A 12,189-nucleotide genomic window follows, 5' to 3' on the forward strand; every position below is an offset into this window, starting at 1 on the left:
CTGCCGCTTTGTTGTTTTTCAGTCGGGCAATTGCTATTCGAACTTTTTCTTAATGGTCGGGCAATGGAACGCCTGCTCCATCGTCATCGATTGGGGTATCGGGTTCGACTTCTCCTGGTGTTGTGTGTTCACTGCCATTCAGCAGGCTGGAGAAGTATTCCCTCCATAATTTAAGTATGCTCTGGGCATCGGTGGCTAGATCACCTTGGGGGGTTCTGCAAGAGTATGCTCCGGTCTTGAAACCTTCTGTAAGTCGCCGCATCTTTTCGTAGAATTTTCGAGCATTACCCCTGTCGGCCAGCTTATCGAGCTGTTCGTACTCACGCATTTCGGCCTCTTTCTTCTTCTCTCTGCGAATGCGTCTCGCTTCCCTCTTCAACTCTCGGTATCTATCCCATCCGGCACGTGTTGTGGTCGATCGTGACGTTGCGAGGTAGGCAGGCTGTTTCCTCTCCGCTGCGACACGGCACTCCTCGTCGTACCAGCTGTTCTTTTGCACTTTCCGAAAACCAATGGTTTCGGTTGCAGCTATACGTAAGGAGTTTGAAATGCCGTCCCACAATTGTCTTATACCGAGTTGTTGACGAGTGCTCTCAGAGAGCAGGAGTGCAAGCCGAGTAGAAAATCGTTCAGCTGTCTGTTGTTATTGCAGCTTCTCGACGTCGAACCTTCCATGTGTTTGTTGGCGTGCGTTTTTTGCTGCACAGAGGCGGGTGCGAATCTTGGCTGCAACAATATAGTGGTCCGAGTCGATGTTAGGACCTCGGAGCGCACGCACATCTAACACACTGGAGACGTGTCTTCCGTCTATCACAACATGATCGATCTGGTTGGTGGTTTTTCGATCCGGAGACAGCCAGATAGCTTGATATATCTTCTTATGCTGGAATCTAGTACTACAGATAACCATATTTCGGGCCCCGGCGAAGTCGATCAGCCTCAACCCATTTGGGGAAGTTTCGTCGTGGAGGCTGAATTTACCGACCGTAGTGCCAAAGATACCTTCTTTGCCCACCCTGGCGTTGAAGTCGCCAAGCACGATTTTGACAGCGTGGCGGGGCATCTCTCGTAAGTGCGCTCCAAGCACTCATAAAAAGCATCTTTGGTCACATCGTCCTTCTTCTCCGTCGGGGCGTGGGCGCAAATCAGAGATATGTTGAAGAACCTCGCTTTGATGCGGATTGTGGCTAGACGTTTATTCTCCGGAGTGAATGATAGTACTCGGCAATGGAGTCTCTCTTCCACCACGAATCCAACACCAAACTTGCGCTCCTTTATATGGCCACTGCAGTAAATGTCACAAGGACCTACTCGTCTTTGTCCTTGTCCCGTCCATCGCATTTCTTGGTTGGCGGTGATGTCAGCCTTTATTTTTAGGAGGACATCAACCAGCTGCGCAGCAGCATCTTCCGAATTAAGGGACCGGACATTCCAGGTGCATGCCCTCAATTCGTAGTCCTTGTATCGTTTGCCATGGTCGTCATCAAAAGGGGGGTCTCTCATTCGAGGCTGTTGTTGCTTTTTCATTGGAGTTTTTTTTTTACGTGGCGGGTCCCAAACCTAGCGCACAACCCTATGCAGAGGGATGTTTCGCCTTCTCACTTTAGCTCGCCTTCAAACGGATGTTCTTAGGCTTCCCAGAGGATACTTGGTCAAAGACCGGAAGTCGTGAGCTGCTTGAGTCATATGTAAAAGAATCGTTTCTGGCCAATCCCAAGTGAATGGCGATCAGAGAACTTTCCTTACTTGCGTGAACTTCTACACATGACTCCATTCTCCATCCTAAACATACTAGCAAGTATAAATAGATGTAAGAACCACTTAATAAGTTAGTCTTAAGAGTATAAATAAAAAGTATACATTTCAGTGCAGTTCAAAAATATGTTCTTTTGACTCGTTCTTATTTCATGTAAAAATTAACTCGTGCACTACATCAATGTACGAATGACAATTATAAGGGCGACGAAATTGCATTACCCGTGCTCAAGATGTAGCAACTATTGTGAAGTAAGGACAATTAATTTTGGGAAATCAGAATTTTAATTCTACACAGGTATTATCTGCGGTAACCGACACAAAGGTATTGGGTCTGCACTGGAATCCCTTCAACACTTCAATGCATACCAAGCGGAACGTTGAGAGTGACGTGGCGAAATTATGTGATACAATTAGGGAATCGGCTTCCGTTGTAGTGGTTGCCAAAGTATTCATACAGGACCTATGGAAGGCTGATCTGTCGAATTTCCACCAGAGTTACAAAATTCATCGGTGATATTTCGCAACAGTTTTCAAGATAACACGACTTCGTATTCCTCGTTGGCTAGGTATAACAGTAGATTCTTTAGTCCATTTACACGGCTTTTGCGACGCTAGTATGCAGCAATCATATATGTATGTACAAACTATAGATAATAGTGGAATGACATGTTCTTTTTTCAGTGAAGACGAAGATGCCACTAATTAAGGATGTGACGATATCACGCCTTGAACTGTGTGGTGCTCATCTTCTGAACAATGCGATGGATAACGTATGTCAAGCCTTGAGCCTACAGGTCGCCCAATTTGCTTATTAGAGGGATTTCACTGTTGTTTTATGTTGGATAATCAAACTTCCATCCACCTTCAAACCATATGTATCCAATCGAGATGCTTACATCCAAACCAATTCTAATATTAACGTTTGGAAGCATATTCGGTCGAAATCAAAACCAACCAATTGTGCAAACAGTCTCGCCGTCACAACAGATCATCATCTTTGGTGAATTGGACCGACGTGCATTTAGCAAGACATGGACTACAAAATGAGCTTATCTACTTTAACGGAGGAAGGAGATCACCACTCCATCTTCGTTTCCAGAGCTGATTCCCAGTGGATTATAGCATCTACGAAAGACAACAGGATACCTGTGAGTTGTATACTTAACACCATTATTTGGTTAAGGCGGTAGTAACCGAAATATCGTGGTTATAGCAACGATATACATAGTTTCTGTTGCAGACCAGCACTGGACGTTACTTCTACTTGTTCGACAAGCATAAGGTAATCATTTTAAACAATAAATTAGAGCACTTGCATTGCATTCCAGAACTGTGGGTCATAATCAAATCTTAGCATGCAATCCTTTCCTGGATGCAGACGGCATACTTAAGTGAAGATCAGCGACTTAAAATTATAATTCCCCATGGGGCCTTGGCTTCTTTACTATTTACTTGTTGGTACACAACAAATGCTTTAGTTTCTTAGACAACGTTTCCGGGTTATTGGATCACGGGAGCTTTCATCTGTACATGCACTAAATGTCGTATACATCTTCAAATTATACAACACTAACATATGGCTTCGCTTTTGAATGAACGTGTACAAGTGGCTCCACTATTCTCTCGTAGTGGCTTGGATTACTGAGGGACATTCCATTTCCGAGTGGTAACGCATCGCGCCACCCTGACTATAAAAATTTATGCTGCCATATTTATTTGTATGGTGTCACGAGCGGTACATATTGAGCTGGTAGAGGACTTGAGTACACCGGCATTTATAGATGTTTACGATCGTTTCATTAATCGACGTGGTATCTGCACCAAAAGTGCAAATGCAGGAAGACTTAAAGGCTTCGGTAGTGGTCACAGGGTCTATGTGAGGCTGAAGTTCGTTCGGCTATAAAGCATATGCTGAGGGTCATGTGCAGTCAGACGTTACGTTACACTGAGTTGTCTATGGGACGAGTGATGGTCGGGTACGTACCGTGTGACAGAGTACAATACAAACCAAACACCATCAAATTAACTTCTTTTTAAGCAGCGGTGTCAGCAACCGGTGCGGAAGTTATGCCGCCTAACAGGTCCAGAAGAATCACTGAACAGCGAGGGTTTAGCCGGGCAGGATGTTCAAGATTTTAGTGCTGAATTATCACTATAATTGTGTCCTCCTTTAAGCCTTAGCTCTCTAACTTAGCGAATGCAAATGTAAATTTACGATATGTACACGATATGTACACTATATGCATACATACATATATGTATGTTCATTATTCTCCTTCTTTTTTTTTTCTTCTTCTTTTCTGGCGTAGACACGGCTTACGCGATTATAGTCGACACAACAGCGCGCCAGTCGTTTCTTCTTTCCGCAAGGTGGCGACAATTGTAGATTCAAAGCGAAGCCAGGTTCTTCTCCACCTAGTCTTTCCAACGGAGTGGAGGTCTTCCTCTACCTCTGCTTACCTCGGCGGTTGCAGCATCTAATACTGGAGTGTTTTTGTCCATTCGGAAGACATGACTTAGCCAGCATAGCCACTGCCTTTAATTCGCTGAACTATTTCAATGTCGTCGTATATCTCATAGAGCTCATCGTTCCATGCAATATTCGCTGTGGCCAACGCGCAAAGGGCCGTAAATCTTCTGCAAAGTCTTTTTGTCGACGTTGACTCATTAAATGTTGTCATAGTGCTCGCCGCTGCACCATATACCAGAATGGGAAAAATAAGTGACTTATAGAATTTGCCTGTTGTTCGTCAAGAGAGGACTTGCCTACTTAGTTTGAAGTAGCATCTGTTGGCAAGAGTTGTTCTTAGTTCTAAGATTGACGAAATTATTTAATATTATTATTATTTGTGGATTGGGCAGAGCACATTCTAATTCCGAGCATAGTTCATGCTTTCGCCCGACCATATTCTACTAAGAAGCTGACGTATGCTCTTCACCTGCTTTTCGCCGCCGTGTTTGCATAGCTCGGCCGGCAATCCAACGGCCCCAGGCGCTTTGTTGTTTTTCAGACGGGTAATTGCTATTTGCACTTCTCCAATCTATTTGACCTATAGTATAGTGTACTTTCGGCGTAAGGAAAATTCCTGTAAACTCTCAATATCCAAATTAGATAAGAGAAAAAATTAATTTAAAGCGAAAGGTACGAAAAAGTAAAACGTATTGATAAATCTATTTTAAATACAGTTTCTGAATCGGAAAATTATGAAGTTAAAAAATGAAGGTTTCGTAAAATATCTTCGGTCCCTAACCAAAGGAAGAAATTCCTAATACTCTCGTTGGAAAAGGCGTAAGAAACTACAAACACCAGAAACTCAAGAATGTCCCATTAAAATAAGTGCTGATAGTTGGGCCAGAAATAATTCAAAAAGAGTTGAAGTATTTTCGGAAGATTTACTCAAAATATTTTTCTCATACAGTCCACGAAATAAGTATAGTGTACAAGCTAAAAATCTGTTTTATTCGACTTCTAATTTCATATGATTATTTTTTATGTTATTTATTAATGGAATCAACATCGAGGATTATTTACACAATATTTAAAAACAAAAATTACTACTTAATAATAAAATGATTCAAAAATTTAATTCACTTGGTACGAAAAAAGTATAGCGTACAAACAAATATTTCATATTATATCAAACTTATTCGAAGTGTTAATAACTTATATGGTTACCGTTAGCCAAAATAACGCTGTTTATGCGCCTCGGCATGGATTCAATTAGAGAGCGAAGGGTGGAAATGGGTATTTTCTTCAATTCGGCTTCAATGCACTTCCTTAGATCTCTAACAGTATCAAATTGTCGACCACCGGAATAAACTTGCTGCAAAAGTATTCTCCAGAGATTTTCCATGGGGTGTAAGTCGGGACTTATAGAGGGCCAGTCCATTAATGCTATATATCTGTCCGTAAAGAAACGTTTTGTTGCAGCTGCATTGTGTATCGCGGCGTTATCTTGCTGAAAAATTCAGGGTTCCTCACAAAATCGTTCGAAAAAATCTATTAAGGCGTTGTCTAACAGTTCAGTATAACTTATAGAATTTATTTTATACGTTACAAAACAAATTGGGGTTACACCATTATATCCGAAAGCCCCCATACCATAAGAGATTACCCCTTGAAATTTCTCGAATGCCTTGTTTATAGTGGTCGTCGAATATCTCTTCAATATTTGTCATTGCCGTCGGGGCCATCTAAATTAAATTTTTTTTCATCACTAAAAACCACTTTTTTCCACTTGTCGTCCAACAATTAATGCTTTTGGGTATATTGCATCCTTGCAGTTTTGTGCCGAGGTAGCAACTTAGGCTTAGGCGCTCGTTTGGCATACTAGATGTTACTATTCTGTTTTAAAATCTACTGAACTCGACGGGTGAACACTTCAAGATTTAGTTGAAGCCTAATTTTTGCTGGAGAAATGTTTTTACTGACTGCCAAATGCTTTATTTGCCGTTTCAACCGTTCATCAACCTTTGGAGGACGTCCATTTCTTTTTGTTGTACTATAAATTTCGGGATTTTTTAAAACGGAACATATTGTTTTCTTCTTGCGATGGAATATTTCAGCTATATCCCTTATTGCAGCTCCACACTTCCGCATCGTTTGAATTTTAGAGCGCTCAACAAGCGATGACTGGGTTCCGCGAGGCATTTCTAAATTAGTTATTAAATTAAGCTCGTTAGGATGGATAAATATTTTTTTAATAATTTATTTAAAACAAACTCACTTTAAAAATCCTTAAAAATACAGAGTAAATGTAACGTCTTGTCGATACGGAATACTTTTCCTTTTTGTACGCTATAATTATTTCGCTCTGAATGTACAAGTGCGCAAATTAAACAGAAAGTAACGGTACTACAAAAGTACCTGTGCCACTAATAAGTTCTGATCAACAATGAACAAATAGGTCGCAATTGCTTACATGCAATCATTTTCAAAAAAAAGCTTGTAAACTTCCTTAAATTCCTTTTTTTACTTTGTACACTATACTTATTTCGGTGACTGTATGAAACACATGTAGATTATCAAACTATTTCCAGTCAAAAAAGCGAAACAATCTCAAGTTGCACAAGCAGTGAGCTGAGTGAGGAAATTCTAGCAATAATATCGAATCTTTTTGAGAAAATTTTCATTAAACTCTCAATAAAATCATAGAACATAGAGAAAAACCAGGGCATCAGTGGGTTCCGAGCTAACCATTCAATGATTGATCAAATCCACAGGAATACACACATTTTTGAAAAAACTTTTCAGGGTAATAATCATTTCACCTGTGTTTTTGAAGGTTCCATAAGCGTTCGATGAAGTTTGTCACAAAGGATTGCTTTCGAAATTGAAACTGATTTTACCAAAACAACATCATGATATCATAAAATCATATTTATCAGTTCGCTGCTTTCGCGTTAAAGGAGACGAGTATTTTAATCATACGGAAATAAAACCAGAACTTCCACAATGTAGTGTTGATAGTAGTGAACACGAGTCAATAATCAGCTGTAAAAAAGTCCATTGTAGGAAACAGAGATAAAGAGATGTCCAACTCCTGGAAGTGAGAGAACAATTGCTACAAGTCAAAACCACCTCAATTTTGACAGTTGATCGAGTTCAGGAGGTTTTGACGTTTAGCAGTTGGAAACGAGCGACAGCCAGATTGAAATCTTACCAAAGAAATATGTAAATGGAGGGATTTGTTGTATCGTTCATGATCACTTATAAACAATGTTAAACAATGAAAATTAAATAAATTTGTGAAATTTAAAGGTATTTGATGAAACGTTTTGTAACTTGAAGCATCTTGGTATTATTTTCCAAGAAAAATGTTTAAAACATTTAATGATTAAGAGCTAACAAGCTTAAATCCTTTTATTGGGTATTGAAAGGTCAAAAGTCAGTTGCTATAATATACTTTAAAAAGATGTAAATAGTTTCTCCGTATAATGAACTAGCTGACCCCACAGCCGTTATCCTGCGTGAAATTATATAGTTTGAAATGAAAAGAAAGTTAAATTTATCATTTCATTTTTTTTCAATGTAACGCAGCTTTATAAACAACGTTTTTCGGTTTCTGTTCCGGTGTACAGAAAAGATGGTTTTTCAACTCGTGAGCACGCTACGGCCGTATGAAAAACATAGCATTTCCAAATTTATGCCTCACACTATGCGACTATCTTTAGGTCCTGTTGACTGTCATCTCAAATTCAATTTTCACTGGAAACGGATTACGTTTGAACTGAAATGGAAAATCGATAGAACTCAAAGGAATTCGTAGGATCAAGCATTCTGTCCCCTTGTATTCGATAGGTGCGTCACAATCAGTCGGGTTCCATTACACAGTTTCGGCGCATAAAGATTGGGAAACATAATAACGACGGATCCTACTTTGAGACGCAAATGATGCGGTGGCATACCAAGCCTGTCCAAAGAATTTAGGAATACCATTGGATAATTCACAGCGTCGTCTTCATAGTCAAGACGATCGATCGATTTGTATGAGCGCAAATCTCCCGGAATTTGACTTTGTATCTTCCAGTTTAAGTCAACAACATCGGTATTTTTGGAAGGTAACATTGCGCGTGCACTTAAGGAATCGTAGTAACGATAATTTGGCCAAATGTCCGAACATTTGTGATGAGCTCATCTTTCGTGAATTGATAAAGGGAAGATGAAATTGATATCGAACCACCGGAAGTATCAACCGAAATTGAACCATTTCCAATTTTTAGCGAAGACGATGTAAAATGTCTTTGACAATGTCGATGTTTACATCGAAAAGTACGCGAACTTCATTTTCATTCCAGTGATTAACGTGTTCCAGCATTTGTAATTGCTGGCTTACTTCTCCAAAACTTGCACACATTGAACCATTCACAGTAAGCAATGACTCAAATAAAGTTGAACTGCGTACATTAATCAATAGCAACCGAAGGTAGAAACAATCGTCGTTTTTCGGGTGGATTGTGTAAATTCGTCCTAATGCATTAGTTGATAAGACACCTGGATCTCAAGCTACTGGTTGGCCTGGTTTTGTGCGTAACTATTCGACGATGCATTCCATGTATAATATCAAGGTATTTTCGAATAGAGCAATGTTCTCACAAACGCATCACTGACGAAAGTTGAGAAAAAACTCGTCAATGTTAATTTTGTTGCTGGCGATGTTTCCTCTGGCTATACTGTATTATCTGGGTTGAAATACACTCTTTGGAGATATTCCAAATTAAAAGCGGGACGCACAACAGTCGGAAAACTTTCACGAATTGCAAAACTAAATATCCTACAAAGCGCTTTATTGCAGTTCACGTATCGACCGTATCGTTCAAGACCAATAATCGCCATGTTTCTTCCTTTGGTGACGTACTTACAAACGTATTTTATCGATTACACCAAACTGCAATACTCTACATCAGGGTCTCCCAAAGTGGGCGATAACGCCCCCTTGTGGGCGCTGCAAGGGGGGCGGTAAGAGACCCAGAAAGAAAATGGTGCCGCTGTGTAGAGGCCTGGGGGGTTATTTGTAATTTTATTTAGCTAGGAGGCTTCTTAGACAACGACTACATGAGCTCTGGACTCTCAACAACAACTTGTGAACATCAACTAATATGAATTAAAAGATTGCTCAAACTCGGTTCTATGTTTCTCTCCGCCTAGTTCATATATCTGTATGTGGTCAATTAAATAAGAATTCATATTTTTGGACTACTAAATAACAATTGTGCTTAAGCATTCCTATATAAACAATGTAATATTTATTTTATATTTATTTGTGGTTTTGCGCCCAATATATGAGCATTACTTACGCCTCCTTTACACTACTCGCGAAGTTAAACGTATTTCTCAAAGCAAAACAATGTCGGAAGTAAAAAAGAAGAGACGGTAATACTGTGCGGAATACATTAAATTCGGATTCATTGAAAATCCCACAAACCCATCCTCGTCTTTGTGTCTTCTATGTCTAAAAACATTTTCGAATGAAGCAATGAAGCCTTCAAGACTGCAAGATCATTTGAATAAAATGAATCCAGATAAGAGAGACAAGAATGTCGCATATTTTCAAGACCTGGAGAAGAAGCATAATACTCAGCCAAGTGTAGCAAAACTATTTTCGGCGGCTGCTAAGCAAGATGACGACGTACTTCGAGCTTCGTACAATATCTCTTTGTTAATTGCTCAAAAAGGCAAACCACATAACATCGGCGAAGAGTTAATATTGCCTGCAATAAATGAAGTAATAACTACCGTGCTTCATAAACCGGCCGCAGATACATTATTATCCGAAAAATTCCTTTGAGTAATAATTCTGTGCAAAGACGAATTGCTTAAATGGCTGAAAACATTGAAGAATCATTGTGCTATCACCTGAGGACAAGCCAATTCTCAATTCAGCTCGATGAGTCCACTTTACCAACTAATGAAGCATATGTGAAGAACTATTATTTGCTAAAAATTTAGAGACCGATACCAAAGGCGAAACAATATTCAATATATTGGAAAAGTTTTGCGTTGAGAAAGAGATTCCTTTGAAAAATATTATTTCAATTGCTACGGATGGCGCTCTGTCTATGATAGGGTGTCATAAAGGCTTAATAGCGCACTTAAAAAATAGAATACCAGATGTCCTTGGTGTACATTGCGTTATTCATAGACAACATTTAGTTGCTAGAAACTTAAGTGAAATACTATTTCAATCACTGCAATATGTAATCAAAGCAGTCAATAAAATCCGCAACAGCTCTTTGAATGATAGATTATTTTATCAGCTTTGTGTTACCAATGACGAGGATTTCAATCGTTTGTTGTTTCATACTGAAGTTCGTTGGCTATCAGGAGGTAATTGTCTGACTCGATTCTACAATCTGTTTGACTCTGTTATAGAGTTCTTGGAAACTAAAGATACAGAATTTCAATACAAGCTCATAACATCAAAGAATGATATAGCTTACATGACAGACCTGTATAAATTGTTCAACGACATGAATCTCCAACTGCAAGGCGATAAACTAAATTTAATTAAAACAAAAAACGTCGTTGCTGCTTTCGCAGCCAAACTGCTTCTACACAAAAAGAATCTGGGCAGACGTGAGTTTCGCAATTTTCCGAATTTATCAGTATCATGCAGTAACGACGAATTGTTTGCTTACTGCCAACATTTGGAAAACCTCCACATTGACTTCACCGAACGATACCAGGACATTTTGAACTTGGAAATACCAGACCGGGTGTTGGATCCGTTTTCAAATGTCAACACAGCAATGTCACCTCAGCTTGAAGAAGAACGTATAGAATTGACAACAAACGAGGAAATAAAAATCAAGTTCAAAAATGGTTACCAAGAATTTTGGCTACAAAAACCGATCTCGCAATTTTACCCTGGATTGTGGTCAATTGTTCAACGATTCTTGATAGCATTCCCATCGTCATATTTGTGTGAACGTTGATTTAGTGCTGTGACAACACTGCTTACTAAAAATAGAAATCGTTTGCTTGTTACCGAACGTGGCGACTTGCGACTGTTCTTGAGTAAATTGGAATCTGATATTAACAAACTTACTAAACAGCATCAGATCCATCCTTCACATTAGTTTTTATAAATGGATCGATTATTTTTGTTTTATTTTTAATAAAAGATGCTCTGATTTAATACTATAAACTTGTGTTTGAATAATCATTTTTATTGGCAGGTAGAGCCCGTAAGAGTTAACTTGAGACCTAAGCGCAGTTGTATGTTACCTACTGCGCTCAGGTTTCAACTTGCTGGTTATTGTAAAAGTTTCGTTTAGAATTTTCCCTTTATATATATGTACATACATATATAGGTCACAATAATTAATTTGAAGTTATAGTGTTTTTTAAATAGGTGAAAAAATGGGGGCGCTAAAATAATATTTATTCTCAAAGTGGGCAGTAGACAAAATAAGTTTGGGAACCACTGCTCTACATTGACATGAATTTTGAATGTGAATTAGACAACAGTGGTGAATATGGTACGATCCATGTGTTGTCAACTTCGATACTCACGCCCCTAAATTGAATGCTAAATTTTCTGCCATTGTCGTCTGGTGAGCGACGCCGATAGAGTGGATATCCATCATTTCTAGTTTGTGTTTCCGAAAGAAAAATACGGGGATACTGTTTCGTGCATTTATTGACAGACATACAAACCGAAGTGGGGTTGTGGTGACCGCAAGGTTCATGAACCTTATTGGTTCTCATCACTTCGTATAATACTGGATCATTCTTTGCATCAGGAATTGCCGCATGATTAAATGATTTCATCAATTTGATCTTATGTTACCACCTTCCACCATCCAAAGAATAATGTGTGCGTGCGGCAAACCTCTCTTTTGCCACTCAACAGAGTACATCTAGCATCTAACAGCACCATATATGCGTTGCTTCAAGATAATGTCTCTCGAAGCTGCTTGAAAAGTCTT

The 12,189-nt window shown here is 39.2% G+C and overlaps 1 protein-coding gene across 1 annotated transcript in view; it reads right to left on the bottom strand.

Moving 5' to 3' along the window:
* The window catches only part of LOC125779782 (uncharacterized), a 36,284-nt gene that overhangs the window by 10,911 nt on the left and 13,184 nt on the right, over positions 1-12,189 (bottom strand). The gene's annotated exons all lie outside the window — the stretch shown is intronic.

This window comes from Bactrocera dorsalis, chromosome 6 (genome assembly GCF_023373825.1).
Source record: "Bactrocera dorsalis isolate Fly_Bdor chromosome 6, ASM2337382v1, whole genome shotgun sequence".
NCBI classification, from domain to species: Eukaryota; Metazoa; Arthropoda; class Insecta; order Diptera; family Tephritidae; genus Bactrocera; species Bactrocera dorsalis.